The sequence below is a fragment of the Amblyomma mixtum genome, chromosome 5, assembly GCF_055824585.1.
Source record: "Amblyomma mixtum isolate Tamu chromosome 5, ASM5582458v1, whole genome shotgun sequence".
In the NCBI taxonomy this organism is placed as follows: Eukaryota; Metazoa; Arthropoda; class Arachnida; order Ixodida; family Ixodidae; genus Amblyomma; species Amblyomma mixtum.
Window position 1 is genome coordinate 163900010 of NC_143016.1, and position 16913 is coordinate 163916922.

At 51.3% G+C, this 16913-nt stretch overlaps 1 non-coding gene across 1 annotated transcript; it reads left to right on the top strand.

Annotated features, from left to right (window-relative positions):
• Positions 1–13102: 13102 nt before the first annotated feature.
• On the top strand, positions 13103–14913 carry LOC149344367 (small subunit ribosomal RNA). Its single transcript, XR_016283368.1, has one exon. It is a non-coding gene; the product is annotated as a small subunit ribosomal RNA (ribosomal RNA).
• Positions 14914–16913: the final 2000 nt, after the last annotated feature.

Here is a 16913-nt window from a genome sequence, read left to right on the forward strand (position 1 = left end):
ACCTGCATTCGGGTGTCGTACACCTACGCCTGAACCACGAGAAAAATAACTTAAACACTTGCACAACAGTTACAACATTGCTGCAAAAATGTCCCAGAATGGATCTTCCCTTGCTTCTGGCTATGTTCTCGCCTCGCACGTCTTTTATCGGCTTCCATATTAGTCTATGAACACTTGTGTGATAAAAATTTTTTCGGCGGTGTATCCGCTTGACGAACCTAAACATTATTCATTAAGCCTAATCATTAACTTAGATAATAGTTATATTATAGATTATGGCATTTTATTTTTGCTTTGGAATACTGCTGCTTTTTATTGACCGAGCTCTTTTTTAGATTACTTTTACGAGCCCCTCGATTTAATTTCTCCCGAAATACCTCTGATGAGCTCATTGCCTGTTGTGACGGTTACAGGTATGCTCGTATAATCTGCATAGATAATCTACTTAACCTCAGAGCTCATATTTTGGAATGTCATTTACATACACTACGACGACAAAAGGGCCCAGACTGCTACACTGTGGTTGGTACTATACATCGGAAATGCATCCGAAAGGCAAAAATCTACAGCTGCTATCTCGATACGATGTTGCAGGAGGGAAGTGATAAGAGAATCTGCAGCTTCGCGAAAGCCCTAGTGCTCAAGTTTCAGCATCACGTGTTTGATGATTATGTGGTCTAATGCGTCTCAAAAATCTACGAGTGCTCCCAGTAGTAGCTTCCCGTCTTCTTCTCGAGCGAGCATAAGTTCTTTCTTCGCTTGAAAAACCAGTCTTCTTCCCTCTTTACGGAAGCAAAATTAAGATCGGATTGTCCGTTCATATTTTTGTTTTAATTCCATAAATCTACTCAGAACGGCCTTTCGAACAATTTTGGTATTACAGGAAGTAGAGATACGAATCAGTAGTTCATGCTATTTTTATCTCCTTTATTTTGAATTACAGTAACGCTAGCCGCCTCCATTTAATTTTAAAAATTGCATTGTTCAGACAAAAGTTAAAGTTATTGACAATACATGGTGCAAGAAGATATGACACCGTTAATTCTTTTTTTCTCAGTTCTCTTCATATTCGTAGCGGCACTAGTCCGGCGACTTCATAAAATGGAAATACTTCGCTTTCATTTACAGGCTTCAAAGTGATGTTACTCACATCATATGCAAAGCCCCATACTTATCAATGACATATGCCTTATCAGTAATGGTTATCAAGTGCTTATTAAAAGCACTTTTCTCCTCCTGGCTCAGAGTTGTCTATTTTCAGATTATTTATTTCTTCACGGCAAAGACGTTTCAATATCAAGTGTTTAGCCTGCTCCAGAGGACACCGGAATGTCCGGCAGCTGTGGCAAACACGTTTCCAAAATATTCTCGCCTGGCCTTAGTAATTATCGAGGCGATTGCGACACTTTTTGTATTCGATAAAAAATGCCGCGTCCTTGCAAGATACCAAAATGCTTACATAATTTTTTCCTCTTTTCTATTATTTTGAGAATCTCGGAGTGCACTCAGAGTTTACGTATATTTTCTGCTTAGTGGCTTGGAATGGGAAAGTGGATTCAGATAATTTTTTTAACAAACTCCTTATACGGGCTATCTGCATCACTATACTGTAAACTTCGTCTGAAGGCGAGGGCAGTATGGCTACAAAAGACTGACAAGCTGTGGTCTGCGATTTTTTTGTCCTGTCATTTGCTGCACCCTATTTGTAACATGCCTTTTACAGCACATGAATATAGGCAGGTGTTCGCTTAGGCCACATGCGCTAACACGTGGCTTAATATTCTCACAAGTTGTGTTTGTTAAAAACCCGCCAGTCGAGGATGCTCAGTTTTCCGAACTCTTGTAGATAATATAATTACAAAATTAGGCCATTTTCCTTCAGACATGGTAGTTGCGCGAAACACACACAGACTCGAGACAGGGTACGGGACGAGCGCAGACTTACAACTCGTCCCGTACCCTGTCTTGTGTGTGTGTGTGTGTTTCGCGAAACTATGATGTCTGAAGCATTGAACGAACTAGCCCGACAACACGCTCTATTTTAGGCCATAGTCATTTAATAACAATTACGGGAACCCTTAAGAATTCACACTTTCTTTGAATGCGAAATCAATTTCTAACTTCTATTACCTTTTAATTTCTTTTGTATTTCACATTTTCTTCCTAATGACACGCCTACTCATTAGCGCACAGTCGTAAAGCAACACATATAGTAAGTTCCCCTTTGTTCGCCAAGAAGCAATACGGTTTTAATTGGACTATACAGCTTATGGATAATTAGAACCGGCACTGTGAATCAGTTGTTTCGACGAAATCGCATCTCTGCCAAATGATTGTTCACCTGAGGGAAGCGTACGAACAGACCGACTTTGGTTTGATTTATGAGGGTTTAAAGTCCCAAAGCGACTCAGGCTATGAGAGACGCCGTAGTGAAGGACACTGAAAATTTCGACCACGTGGGGCTCTTTAACGTGCACTGACACCGCAGAGTACACTGACCTCTAGAATTCCGCCTCCATCGAAATTCGACCGCTGCGGCCAGGATCAAACCCGCGTCTTTCGGGTCAGCAGACGAGCGCCATAACCACTGAGCAGCCGCGGCAGCTAGACCGACTTTGCACCGGAGTGGCACTCCCTCTTAATGTGCTGAGCCTTACCTCCAGTCTAGTGCTATGTGGCTCTTTTTGAGATGTGTTTCCTAGTGTTTCCTCTACCTACGTGCAAAAAGTTCAGGGAAACAAAACATATTTTCAGAGTAATAAATACAGTTTTTATGGAAAAACGGCTTTTTGGCCTTCGGGTTGCGCGTTCGCGTCGCAAGCAGCAACTCCGGTGTTCAATTTCCCGCAGTTCTGGCAGAAATTTTATTCTTATTTGATACCACGCTGACGTCATTTCGGATTTTTCGTAACCACTTCTGCGCTGAACAACGCCGGGTTCCGTTTGCCGTGAGCCATATTGCCGCGAATCTTTGTAGCGTTTGTTTGTTGTATTTATTTGTTCATGCTTCAAGGCTGCCGGCACGCCGCTTTATCACTTCTTTTGTGACGCAAGACGCGCCTAGAATTCTCTCGATTGATCGCATCCCGACAGAGCCGATTCTAGTTTGCACCAGAATGTTCTAGTAACTTCTAAAGCTTTATCTCGAAGATTCGCTATCAGCTTTAAAAAGAGCACGGCCGACAGCGGCGGTCATTCTGTTCGACGACCGCCGAGCACGCTTGTTGCTACGCCGCCGCCGAGTGATTCAGTTCTTTGCGGGCGCAAGTCAGCCCGAATAAAGACTTCTGTTTCGAAGACATCCTCGTAGTTTTCCTTTTCGCCGGACTGCAGTCACCACTACGTGACATCTGGTAGAGGTCCTGTTTATGTCCCTGTCGCCCTCACACCTTGGGAGCCGTCAGAGCAGCCCGAGCCGTCTCGAAGAAGATCCCGCGAAAGCCGCAGTTGGGCGAAGCAGCCGTCGTCTCCAGAGGTGTCCACCAGAATTCGGACTGCTACCGGACCGCACGCGGACGAAGAAGGACCCCTCTATTTCGACTTCAGCCATGGCTATACGACACCAGCCCCCATTATTTTAGACGAGCCCCGACTGCCGCCCACGTTCAACGCTTCACCGGGCGAGGATTCCGAGGAATGGTTGGAACAGTTTGAGCGTGTCGCCGTGTTGAACAGTTGGGACGACCAGACTAAGCTGAGCCATGTTTTCTTCGCCTTGGAAGGACCAGCAAGAATCTCGTTCGAAAACAACGAAGCTTCTCTAGCGACGTGGGAATTATTCAAACGGGAGTTCCTGAAGCCCTTCACGAGCATCATCAGGAAAGAAAGAGCTCAGCTGATCCTACAGTCACGCATCCAACACCCGAATGAGTCAGTGACCGCATATGTAGAAGATATGAAGCGCCTTTTACGACGAGTCGATCCTGACATGGCGGAGGAGAAGAAGGTGGAGCTTCTGATGCGTGGTGCTAAAGAGGCACTTTTAGGCGGTCTCACCCGCAATCCACCGACGACAGTCGCGGAATTCACCACTGAAGTAGCCGCCATTGAGAAAACCTAGTAAGCACGAGCCCGTCATTTTCCTCGACAGCCCCAAGTGACCTCGTCTGCCCTCTCGGATGGCACAGCATTCGGAGGTCACCTGCGGGATGTTACCCGCGAAATTGTACGGGAAGAGCTGCGTCGCCTGCTACCATCTCCCAACCAGCGTCAAGTAGCGACCCTTGAGGAAATCGTACGCAAAGAAGTGCAGCAGGCGCTTGGCACCGCGTCATCTTCGCCTCCTGCTGAAGCTCCAGCATTAACCTACGCCGCTGCACTACGCAGTCCTCAGCCCCAACGCGGGAGCTGAAGTCCGCCTCTTCGACGTGAATCAGCTGTTCCCGAACGCCGCCTCCCTGCCCCCGCCCACCCAGTCTACGAACGACGCCCAAGCCCCAGGGAGTGCGACGCCTGGAGGACTTCCAACAACCGCCCGCTGTGCTTCCATTGCGTCAAAGCCGGTCATGTACTTCGCCACTGCCCTTACAAGCGCATCGGCCTGCGAGGTTTTGCCATCGACGCCGCACGACCGCTCCCTGGAACAGCGACCACGGGAAATCGATGACTACCTGCGTAGAGGGGAGTACGGGTCGCCAAGCCGTCTTTTCCGCTCCCCTTCGCCGTCCACCGCACGTTTTTCATCACCGGGCCGCAGCTACGCCGCGGCGGTAAGAGGAAGGTCCCCTAGCCCCCGTAGGGGAAACTAAACAAAGCAATCTGTGGAGGTCAGGTTGCTTGCCGAGGAAACGACGAAGATCCTCCAGCGACCACGCCGTATGAAGACGCCGCACCTACTATGCTGACGACGCATACAACAACCTCGACCACGACGCGAACCGCCTTCAAAACTACGCCGCCATCAAGAAAAGCTCCGACCACACGCCCCACCCACGATTCAAATACCCGACGAAGCCGTAACCCAACGCCCTGAACGACATGCAACTCCAGAGCCAGGACATTCGATTTAGAAGTGGTTATCGACGGCCGGAAAATCACCGCTCTAGTCGACACAGGAGCCGATTATTCGGTGATGAGCGGACCATTCGCTGCGCAGCTCAGGAAAGTAACGACCGCTTGGTACCGCCCACAAATTCGCACCGCAGGGGGCCACCTCATTACGTCATCAGGACGATGCACAGCGCGAGTGACTCTCAAGGGACATACCTATCCCGCGACCTTCGTAGTGCTACGGCAATGTTCCCGCGAAGTTATCTTGGGCATGGATTTCCTTAATGAGCATCAGGCGATCATCGACTTGCGATCCAAGATGATCACACTTTCAACGGACGAGGCCATCCCATCGATGAGAACTCCGGAACATCACGTTGCGCTTAGTGTCCTGGAGGAACAAGTGAGTGTCCCACCCCGCTCAAGCGTTATGATCACCGCAGGCGCCACGGAAGCGCATAACACTGAAGCCATTATCGAGGGGAACATGCAGTTGCTTCTCGACCGAGGAATCAGCATCGCAAGAGGCATCGCACATTTCCGCAAAGGACAAGCCGAAGTACTGCTGACTAACTTCAGCGAAGAATACCGGCACGTTAACAGAGGAACGACGATTGCATTCCTCGACGAAATATCCGTCGTACGAGACTTCGCGCTCTCCGACCCACCTGTAGAAGATTCACCTGACCAAGAGAACTCGCCCACTTTCGACATAAACCCAGCCCTGCCCCAGAACAGACAAGACCAGATCCGCACTCTCCTTCGAAGCTACAGCGAGTGCTTCTCGTCATCGCCGAAGGTCCGACAAACGCCGATTGCCAAGCATCGCATTATAACCGACCAGCACGCCCGACCTCTCCGCCAGAGCCCCTACCGGGTGTCGCCGCGAGAACGACAAGCCATCCGGAACCAAGTGGAAGAAATGCTGCGCGACGACGTTATTCAGCCTTCAAAGAGCCGCTGGGCGGCACCTGTTGTTCTAGTGAGAAAGAAAGACGGTGCACTTCGATTCTGCGTTGATTACCGGCGCTTGAACAACATCACAAAGAAGGACGTGTACCCCTTCCCTCGCATCGACGACACACTGGACCGGCTCTGCAACGCCAGATATTTCTCGTCGATGGACCTCAAGAGCGGCTACTGGCAAATTGAGGTCGATGAAAGAGATCGCGAGAAGACCGCATTCATCACTCCAGATGGCCTCTTCGAGTTGAAGGTGATGCCGTTTGGTCTCTGTTCCGCACCAGCGACATTTCAACGAGTAATGGATACAGTGCTGGCAGGCCTGAAGTGGCAGATTTTTCTGATATATTTAGATGACGTCGTTGTATTCGCTTCGAGCTTTGAGGAGCACCTGAAAAGGCTTCGAACTGTACTAGATGCAATCAAATCGTCGGGGCTAACCTTGAAAGCAGAGAAGTGCCAATTTGCCTATGAAGAACTGCTGTTTTTAGGCCACATTGTTAGCAAGGAGAGAGTACGCCCAGACCCGCAGGAAGCAGCTGCTATCGCAATGTTTCCTCCACCGGCCGATAAGAAAGCTGTGCGCAGATTCCTCGGACTGTGCGCGTATTACCGACGTTTCGTCAAAAACTTTTCGCGCATCGCCGAGCCACTGACCCAACCCACCTGACAAAGGCAGATGTGCCATTTAAATGGGAAGCGCCGCAAATAGAAGCCTTCAAGGAACTTCAGCGACGTTTACAGACCCCACCGATCCTCGCGCACTTTGATGAAAATGCCGAGACTGAAATTCATACCGACGCAAGTAGTGTGGGCCTAGGCGCTATCCTCGTTCAGAAAATTGACGGAGTGGAGAAGGTCATCGCGTAATCTAGCCGTTCCCTTTCCAAAGCCGAAGCTAATTATTCGACAACTGAGAAGGAGTGCCTTGCCATCATCAGGGCTACGTCGAAATTCCGCCCCTACCTGTACGGACGACCGTTCTAGGTGGTCATCGATCACCACGCACTGTGCTGGCTCGCCAGTTTGAAGGACCCCTCCGGTCACCTCGCTCGATGGAGCCTACGGCTCCAGGAGTTTGATGTAACCGTCGTTTACAAGTCTGGACGCAAGAACTCTGACGCCGACTGCCTGTCACGAGCCCCTGTAGATGCACCGCCGCCGGACGACGATGAGGACGCCTTCCTGGGACCCATCAGCTCCAGCTCTTTCGTACAACAGCAACGCGCGGACCCCGACATAAAATGCCTCATCGAATACTTGGAAGGCAAGGTTTCTCACCCCCCCGCCTCGTTCAAGAGAGGATTGTCTTCGTTCTGTTTACAGAACGATGTCCTCGTGAAGAAGAACTTTGCAGCGAACAAGACAGCCTACCTCCTTGTTGTACCTGTAAGTCTGCGCGGAGACGTTCTTCAGGCCTCACACGACGAGCCGACAGCTGGACATCTCGGGTTTTCTCGCACCATCCGCCGCATTCAAGACAAGTATTACTGGCCCCAACCGTCTGCCGATGTCGCACATTATGTGAAAACCTGCCGAGATTGTCAGCGACGAAAGACACCTCCAACCCGACCAGCAGGATTTCTGAACCCCATTGAACCACCCTCAAGGTCCCTTCAGCAGATCGGCATGAACTTGCTTGGCCCGTTCCCGAAATCAACATCTGGAAATAAGTGGATCATTATAGCGACCGACTACCTGACCCGCTACGCCGAGGCAAAAGCCCTACCGACCGGAACAGCAGCAGAAGTCGCCAAATTTTTCGTGGAGAACATTCTTCTGCGACACGGTGCCCCCGATGCGCTCCTCACTGACAGAGGAACAGCATTCACGGCGGAACTGACGCAAGCCATCCTCCATTACAGCCAAACCAGCCACCGGAGAACGACTGCATACCACCCACAGACGAACGGACTGACCGAGCGCCTCAACAAAACCATCGCCGATATGCTCGCCATGTATGTCGATGCCGAACACAAGACCTGGGACGTCATCTTGCCTTACGTAGTCTTCGCCTACAACACCGCAGTGCAGGAGTCCACCCAGATGACGCCTTTTAGGCTCGTCCATGGCAGAGAGGCCACGACCACGCTGGACGCCATGCTGCCGAACGTTACCGAAGAAGATAACGTCGACGTCGCCACCTACCTACCATGCGCAGAAGAATCCCGAAGACTTGCCCGATTAAGGATCAAAGACCAGCAGCGGACCGACGCCACACGCTACAACCTACGAACACGCAACGTGGAATAGAAGCCAGGAGACCGAGTCTGGGTTTGGACGCCCATTCGCCGCCGAGGATTGAGCGAAAAGCTTTTGCGACGCTATTTCGGCCCGTACAAGGTTCTTCGTGGGCTAGGTGAATTGGACTATGAAGTAGTCCCTGACCAAATGACTGCATCCCAGCGACGCCGCGTACGACCCGAAGTAGTCCATGTCGTACGCCTAAAGCTCTAACATGCACGCTAAAGGACGCAGTGTTTCCACATTCGGTGTTTATTTTTGCACAATCCGTTTTTGATTGCTGATAGCCGCATTATGTTCTAAAGCATCGGGTCTATGCTTCTTTGAGAGGAGATTAATGCCGCGAATCTTTTTAGCGTTTGTTTGTTGTATTTATTTGTTCATGCTTCAAGGCTGCCGGCACGCCGCTTTATCACTTCGTTTGTGACGCAAGACGCGCCTAGAATTATCTGGATTGATCGCATCCGGACAGAGCAGATTCTAGTTTGCGCCAGAATGTTCTAGTAACTTCTAAACCTTTATCTCGAAGGTTCGCTATCAACTTTAAAAAGAGCACGGCCGACAGCGGCGGTCATTCTGTTCGACGACCGCCGAGCACGCTTGTTGCTATACGCCGCCGCCGAGTGATTCAGTTCTTTGCGGGCGCAACTCAGCCCGAATAAAGACTTCCGTTTCGAAGACATCCGCGTAGTTTTCCTTTTCGCCGGACTGCAGTCACCACTACGTGACAATATTATACTTTCGCATTATTATACAGTTGTAGTCCAACTGAATCATCGCTCAGGATATGAGTATTTCCATCTCCAGCGGAATTACGGCATTTCCTAGTGACCAAGGAAAACATTGTCTCGATTTGCTCTAAAAAACGGCGGCGGGACCACCACAGAGCAGGTAACAGTGATTATTGTGTTCTGTGATCTAAATGACAGCTCATCACAGTCAGCAGCAAGGATTAAGCACAAAATTAATAATACAGCATTGTAAACCTTCTTTACCAACATACATACACCACCACCGCATTCCGCAGTGCCAATGACATAAAAGGTGCAATATGCAGACGTTATAACAGTTTTAGCATCAGCAGACAATGTTTCTATTTACAGTACGGCGCCCATAGGTGGCTCTACTTGACCAAAGAACAGCGTAAGGTTGCGTCTTTATTATTTAAAAATACTGAGTTCAAAGGTAATGGCTTAAATTGCTGAAATCTTTGCTGATATACTTCACAAAGCCGCTGAAAAACATATGCGGTTCATTATTACCGCACGCTATAGACGTCCATATACAGCGAAGCTATAGACCGCAGCAGTGACGTCACTCTAGATGCCTTTCTTCCTGGATGCGAAGCGCATTATCGACGTCTGCCTGTCTTACGAACACGTGTCCGTCACTCCGCCAGGCACAAAGGGATAACGTTTCAAGGCTGCTGCATTTCCTGCTTGCAAAAGCAGTAGCCTGTTGAAAACAATGATGTTAACAAACAAGCGACCTCTCTTTGTCTTGATTTTCAGGCAAGAATTTCATTGATTTCTTTTTCAGGAAACATGAAGTAAATCGTTTTGCTACAATCGCATCTTATTTATCCGGTGTTGGCAGTCGTTGCGGTCCTTCAAGATCGCGGTCCACCAGCTAGGAAACGACTAGCCTTTTGCTAGATCGTATAGTAGTTCAAGTAATTTCTCTTTTTCCTTATTACAATTACAATTTCCGTATTTTGGCGCCGGCTGCATTGCTTAACGTTATTTAGCCGCAGCAGCGCCTGCCTTGCTTCCGATAGCCTGCCGGATTCGATGCCTGCAAACTGTATCTTCAGCGTTGCAGCTGTTGTTGTTGCGGCTGTAAGAAGGACGAAAGGGAGAGTGCACGGGCCTGCCCATTGGGTCCAGCTGAGCCGCAATCGCTGCCACGTGCAGACACAGGAGACTTGGAAGATGTGGGAGGAGAGATTGAAAGAACGGAAGCGCGTCGCAACAACCGCGTCCTAAAAGCGACGACGCCGGCTGTAACAGATGCCCCAACCGCTAACTCCCTGCGTTAGAGTAGGTTTACTGCTTGTTCAAGCCTTGTAACCAGACTGTCGTAATCCTTAGGAAGGTTTTTGACTGATAGGTTAATACCTACGATTTTACTCACCAGTTCCGACCGGGCCATCAACTTTTGCAACGAGCGGGAGCAGGTGCGTAAACCTGTCAAACGAAAATGCCATCATCGCCAAAAATGCGCGAATTTATTGCCAAACTTTAAACGCAGTCATCTTCGGCTCCTCGGAGGTCGAGGAGCTGCATTACTTCAGGCCCCCCTTAAGGCTTGATAATTGCTATTACTCAGAGACCGCTTTTCTTGACAATTACTTCAGAAGGCCGCAAGAATGGCGTCCGTAACTGTGCAATTCCGTTAGATAGTTCGGTCACACGACTGTGTTCTAGGCCGCCTGGGGGTTGCTCAATGCACAGGGCACACAGTCGCGTCAATCAATCGCTGAAGTAGCACGCGCCATCTATGGAGACTTGTTGTAACAATGCGTGCCTAACCATGTCCTCCGCGATCAGCTCTGGCAGCCCGGCCTAACCAATTGCTTTCAGTGATTAAACGGGTTTTGGCTTGACCCGCGAGTTTATTGCTGGTAGTTATGTTAGAAGTATCCATTAAATGACGAATATGGCCAAGATGGCACATTTTAACAGAAGAATATTAAGCGAGACCGGGCGGCTATATAATCCGCATAAAAAGTCCAGAAGTGATTAGAGCCCGCAGCTTTTCCTCTGTTGCCAATAGACTTGTACATTTAACTTCGTGGGGCATAAAATTTAGCCCTGCTCGTGAGATGCGGTCGAAATTGCAGTGAGATCTCGTGAGAAGTCTTCGCCTTTTGTTTCGGAAGCAACACTACGCTATTAGGTATCAACGATTTCGCGAAACTCCGGAGAGCCCCAAATGCGCATGCGCTAGGAGCGAGTGTGAACCAGTTATTGCGTAATTTCCATTCCTCAAATACAATTATCATTTTCTTCATTACGGCCCCTCTTTCTCTTTCTTGTTTCACTGCCACTTCCTCCCTTCCTCTACAAACGGATGACGGGGGTCGACGAGATATGCGAGACAATTACCGCGTAATTTCCTTTCCTCAAATACAATTTTCATTTTCTACATTACGGCCCCTCTTTCTCTTTCTTCTTCCACTCCCACTTCCTCCCTTCCTGTACGGTGCGCTTCAGGTGTCCACCGAGATTACAGCGAATTACTGCGCCATTTCATTTCCTCAAAAGGCGTTGCGTTCAAAGGGCTAGGCATCGTGCCGAACGGGTGGTGGCGTGCCGTAGACTCCATGGCAGTGCTAAAACACGCTGTCGTGTTCCACTCCTAAAGGCGAAGCTTAAGTGTCATTGATCAGCAATTAATAAGTATTTAGTCATTAATCAGTAATTAGCCATTAATTAGTCATTTCGAATTACTTAGTAATTATTCCTTAATTATGTGTGACGCCATCCAGTGGTGACGTCACCAGTGCCTCAGAGGCACACAAAGTGGTGCGGAAAACGCTTTCGCCTCTACGGACTTTACACGAAGTGCCCCCTGAGATGCCGCCGCCGCTGCGATTGCCACGCAGTTGCTTTTACAATTCTACACGGTCAAACCATTGGTCAAACCACGGTCAAAAATTGGACAAACCACAGCCAATTTTATTGCGAAAGCAATACTACTCGCACTTTCAAGCCTTCGCGTGTCCCGGCCGCAATTACGTTTGACTTTTAGCGGAGTGAATATGGGCGACCAACTCGCTGCTTCAGATAGCCCGGCTGCAGTTACGGTGTGTGTTTGCCGCGCTGCGCACCTGTGGCGCTACTGCCGCTGTGACGTCATACCAGCTGTAGATTATGTTTTCTTTCTCTCAGTCGCAACAACATCATAAAAATGGCTGAGGCTTAGCTTAGGTTAAGCCTAGTCAGATGCGAAGCATATTGTCGCCTTGTTGCATATCGAGCACGCCGCTTGGCTAGACGTTCTTCACGCTCTTCATCAGTCTCTGTAGCACGCCGCAACTTTTGCTTCTCATTCCAACGAGCAGCCCTGTCTCCAGGAGGCATCTCTATCCCGTGTACGCCTAGCAGTGTTGTGTTGTTGTTGTGACTGAGAGAAGGATGAAGAGGAAATTGCACGGGCCTGCTACTGGCTCGAGCCAAGCCACCACCGCTGCCACGTGCAGATAGAGGAGAGTTAAAAGATCAGAGGAAAGAGAAAAAGAAAAGAAAAGACGCGCGTCGCAGCAACAACTGCGTCCGCCGGAGCGGACGCTGCTCAAAAAGAAGCGGCCGAAGCCGCGCTCGCCGAAGCGAGAACAGATCCTCTTTTCTGGAATGGGGGTCCCAGTGGAGCAGTCGGCGGCGCGCGCCCGCGTGTGCGCGCCGTGACCGGGTCTGATATGCGGCCTCGTGCCCAGCGTGTCCCCGTCCCTCGGACCCCACGGCATTCGTCTGCAGCCTCATCCGCGTCTGCGATAGGGGCTGGTTGTCGGACGACGCTGTTTCCACGTTTTACGAGGTGTGTTCCGTGCTACCCGGACTCGATTCCGTGCGAGCGCGCCGAAGACGCGGGCGTGTCCCGTCGTCTGGCGGCTTGGCCGTCTCGGCTACGCAGCAAGCGCCGTCCAGTTGCCTAATGCTGCGGCCCTAGAGGCCGATGTGCGTACTGGTGGGCGCGTTACAAATGCTTTGCCTAAAGGCACACGTGCTCTCTTGCCGCGTGGCGATTGCCGTACCTACGGGTCGGATGCCGCAGCGAGCTCGAACGATGCACGGGCAGCGCAAGCTGCCGCGAAAAAGATGCGTCGCGCGCTGGGGGTTTATGGCGGCCCTATCGGCGGCGACGAGGCACCCTTCTGGAGCGAAAAGGGAATGCCTATGCATCATACCTGGTTGATCCTGCCAGTAATCATATGCTTGTCTCAAAGATTAAGCCATGCATGTCTAAGTACATGCCGAAATAAGGCGAAACCGCAAATGGCTCATTAAATCAGTTATGGTTCCTTAGATCGTTTCTTTCTACTTGGACAACTGTGGCAATTCTAGAGCTAATACATGCATTGAGCCTGAAGGCCTTTGGCTGACGGGCGCTTTTATTAGACCAAGACCCATCGGGCTCTGCCCGTACTCTGTGGTGACTCTGGATAACTTTGTGCTGATCGCATGGCCATGAGCCGGCGACGTTTCTTTCAAGTGTCTGCCTTATCAACTTTCGATGGTAGGTTACTTGCCTACCATGGTTGTTACGGGTAACGGAGAATCAGGGTTCGATTCCGGAGAGGGAGCCTGAGAAACGGCTACCACATCCAAGGAAGGCAGCAGGTGCGCAAATTACCCACTCCCGGCACGGGGAGGTAGTGACGAAAAATAACAATACGGGACTCTTTTGAGGCCCCGTAATTGAAATGAGTGCACTCTAAATCCTTTAACGAGGATCAATTGGAGGGCAAGTCTGGTGCCAGCAGCCGCGGTAATTCCAGCTCCAATAGCGTATACTAAAGCTGCTGCGGTTAAAAAGCTCGTAGTTGGATCTCAGTTCCAGACGAGTAGTGCATCTACCCGATGCGACGGCTCGGACTGAACATCATGCCGGTCCTCTCTTGGTGCCCTTCATTGGTGCGTCTCGAGGTGGCCTGCGCTTTTACTTTGAAAAAATTAGAGTGCTCAACGCAGGCGAGTCGCCTGAATAAACTTGCATGGAATAATAGAACAAGACCCCGTTTCTGTTCTGTTGGTTTTTGGAATACGGGGTAATGATTAAGAGGGACAGACGGGGGCATTCGTATTGCGGCGCTAGAGGTGAAATTCTTGGACCGTCGCAAGACGAACTACTGCGAAAGCATTTGCCAAGAATGTTTTCTTTGATCAAGAACGAAAGTCAGAGGTTCGAAGGCGATCAGACACCGCCCTAGTTCTGACCATAAACGATGCCAACCAGCGATCCGCCTGAGTTACTCAAATGACTCGGCGGGCAGCTTCCGGGAAACCAAAGTATTTGGGTTCCGGGGGAAGTATGGTTGCAAAGCTGAAACTTAAAGGAATTGACGGAAGGGCACCACCAGGGGTGGAGCCTGGGGCCTAATTTGACTCAACACGGGAAAACTTACCCGGCCCGGACACTGGGAGGATTGACAGATTGAGAGCTCTTTCTTGATTCGGTGGATGGTGGTGCATGGCCGTTCTTAGTTGGTGGAGCGATTTGTCTGGTTAATTTCGATAACGAACGAGACTCTAGCCTATTAAATAGGTGCGGGGTTCCCAGCACCTTACAACCTTCTTAGAGGGACAAGCGGCTCCTAGCCGCACGAAACAGAGCAATAACAGGTCTGTGATGCCCTTAGATGTCCGGGGCCGCACGCGCGCTACACTGAAGGAAGCAGCGTGTCTTTATCCCTGTCTGAAAAGACTGGGTAACCCGTGGAACTTCTTTCGTGATTGGGATAGGGGCTTGCAATTGTTCCCCTTGAACGAGGAATTCCCAGTAAGCGCGAGTCGCTCGCGTTGATTACGTCCCTGCCCTTTGTACACACCGCCCGTCGCTACTACCGATTGAATGATTTAGTGAGGTCTTCGGACCGATGTCCGGCGCGGCCTTTCGGTTGCGCCGGTCTGTTGGAAAGATGACCAAACTTGATCATTTAGAGGAAGTAAAAGTCGTAACAAGGTTTCCGTAGGTGAACCTGCGGAAGGATCATTACCGGATTGTGCTTGTCACACCCGGCGCCGCCCCCACTTATAAGCGGGGGAAGGCCTCAACCGCGGAGTTGCGAGATTCTGAAGCCGCTTCTCTGCACAAACTGTTGCGCCCAGCGGAGCTCCGTCACCAAGGGAAAGTCGGACGGGCTGTATCCGCAGGTTTGAACGGCGTAACGCACAACTCATGGTGGGCTTTCGGTTGTCGACAACCGTCGAAGAGGCGCAAACAGAGCCGGTAGGCAGGCCGAGGGAAAGGCCTGCCCGCTGCCAAGGGAACGGCGGCGGCTGCTGCGAAGTACGAAAGGAAACGCTGCTCGCTGGCTTTGTCGTGTTGCGACCACGAGTCGGTAGGCGGGCCGAGGGAAAGGCCTGCCCGCTGCCAAGGGAACGGCGGCGGCTGCTGCGAAGTACGAGAGGAACCGCGGCTCGCTGGCTTTGTCGTGTTGCGACCACCAGTCGGTAGGCGGGCCGAGGGAAAGGCCTGCCCGCTGCCAAGGGAACGGCGGCGGCGGCTGCTGCGAAGTACGAGAGGAACCGCGGCTCGCTGGCTGGGAAACTGCGCTTCTGCGCGACGCGCACGCGGCGGGACGCGCGCGGCCCAGGGAACGGCCGCGCGCGAAAGGTCTCGCACTGCGGGCGCGGAGTCTGACGCCGCGCCGACGGCGCGAAAGGAGGCACCGGGACCGAAAAGGACGAGGGATTATAATCCCGCACTTTGAACGCATTCGCGGCAGCCGGGTTCTCTTGCTGCTTCGTCCTTCCCAGCCTTCGAGTAGTCTGTCGGTGCGCTACCGAAACGCCGTCCATGGCACTGTGGCCGGAGGGCTCCTATTGCGGGAGTAGACTGATGAACGTCCGCTTTGCGGCTTGTTCCAAGTACGCGCTGCGTAGCCACGGCTAGGCGGTGCCTGTCTCCTTGCGAAGCAATGATGTGGCGAAATGGTCGAGTAGGGAGCAGCACGATGGCGCACCCGTATGCGAACGGACCGGGGGGCGTTGGGGAAACCCCCTCCCCTACAAAAGGGTGCAGCAGCGGTAGGCGGTGATGACTCGCCTTGAAAGATGTGAACAGCAGTTGAGTGTGAACAGCAACAAAAAAACCGCTGCTGGAGTCCGGGGTAGCGTCGCTGCAGATCGCAGAAAGGTGCGTGAGGACGGTGGCACAGAGCTCCAAGAATATATATTTTTAGCAAACGCCGGTGCTTCGAGGTGTTCTGCGGTCAGGCCCGTGCGAGCGGAGCGGGCGTGCCCAAGAAGGCACAAGAAGACCCACCTCTGATGAAGACCGGAATTCGAGCGCCACGCGTCGGCTCAGCACTTCTGCCTTAGTGGTTGCCAAATGCCTCGCCTAGCAGAGGCAGGCGCACCCCTTGTATACCGCCGCTCCAGCATCACGTGTTCACTACAGCGCACCTAGCGGCAGAAGCAGGAAACACATTGGTCGCGACGCCTCGCGCGACGGCGCGAGCTGGGGCCTCGTTTCTCCTATGTCGTTACGTCACGCATCACGTGGTCCTCCTTGGTCGCGACGCCTCGCGCGACGGCGCGAGCTGGGCCCCCGTTTCTCATCTGCTGTGACGTCACGCATCACGTGGTATGACATGGAAGTCACGAAAGCTCAATGGTAACGACACCGCCGCGCTCGAGGAGCTGGGTTGGGCTATTTTAGTATGCTTCACATAAAACAAAATATAAAAAAATTACCGAAGACGCTTTGAGTCGTCGCGCAGCGGCGGCCGGTAGCCACGCGTGACCTGATTACGCGGCGCACTGCGTTCCTTCAGTTGGAGGCGCTGCGCTTTTGCTTTCGCAACCTACTAGGCTTAACCAACGCTAAGCCCCCGCCAATTTTTTTTCTTTATCTTCCATGTACTTGCATTTCTCATTTTTATTGCTGGATGTCTCATTGGGCGTTTTATTAACGCGTGCTCCGCACGTGATGCAGCTGAACCAATCAAAGCTGTAGCAGATAGAACATCTCGAACGGCCCGTGCTGAGAAT